The sequence below is a fragment of the Otolemur garnettii genome, unplaced genomic scaffold (assembly GCF_000181295.1).
Source record: "Otolemur garnettii isolate 467f Iridium unplaced genomic scaffold, OtoGar3 scaffold00313, whole genome shotgun sequence".
NCBI lineage: Eukaryota > Metazoa > Chordata > Mammalia > Primates > Galagidae > Otolemur > Otolemur garnettii.
The window spans coordinates 411,720-412,513 of NW_003852708.1; positions in this window are offsets into that span (position 1 = coordinate 411,720).

Sequence of the window (794 nt, forward strand, 5' to 3'; positions counted from 1 at the left end):
TGCCGAAATGCATGGTGTGGCTATGCAAATACTCTGCATAGCCATGCCCATCACTAGGTCTTATTATCAGGGTAGGGCTTATATTTAACAAATGCATAGAAATCCTGCTAGGGCTTATTTTTTGGGTAGGTCTTATTTTGGGGGAAACACGGTAGTAGAGCAGCAACAGGGCTTCTAAGGATGCTAATCCTCAAAGACGGCAGTCTGATATTGCTTGTTTTTCACTGGCGTCCAGTCCTAAGTGGACCTTAACTTGATTGCCTCAGCTTGCCATCAGAGCAGTTAGTGAGGACATGCCAGACCTAGGTTAAACTTGGAAGTATGCTTGGCCATTGTGTTTCTGGTCCTTTCAGATTAGCTTTGCTTCAGTTTTGGCTCATGGGCCCTCAAACATAGGTGCGATGTTGTGTTAGAGGTATTAACAGTGCCTTAAAATGTGCCAGGTTATGAGGTAATTAATTAGGTTGATTTGCTACAGAGTTAACCTGCCAGAAGTAGATGTTATAGAGTTAGTTTTATATTTTAAAGCGTTGTAAAGTCAGATTACTTTAAAATGATGTATCACAAAGTCAGGGGGAAAAAGCAGTGGTGAGCAAGGAAGCCAAGGTTGAAATCCCCACTCTGTTTTATGCTAAATATGGGAACAGTGTTTCCATTCTTGCCTGTGAAATGGAGCTAATATCTTCCCATGTGCCTGCTTCATATGGTAATTGAAAGGATTAAGCAAAATAAGTTTGTAATTTATAATTCTATATAAACAAAAGGTTATAAAAACTACAAAAAAATAAAAATAA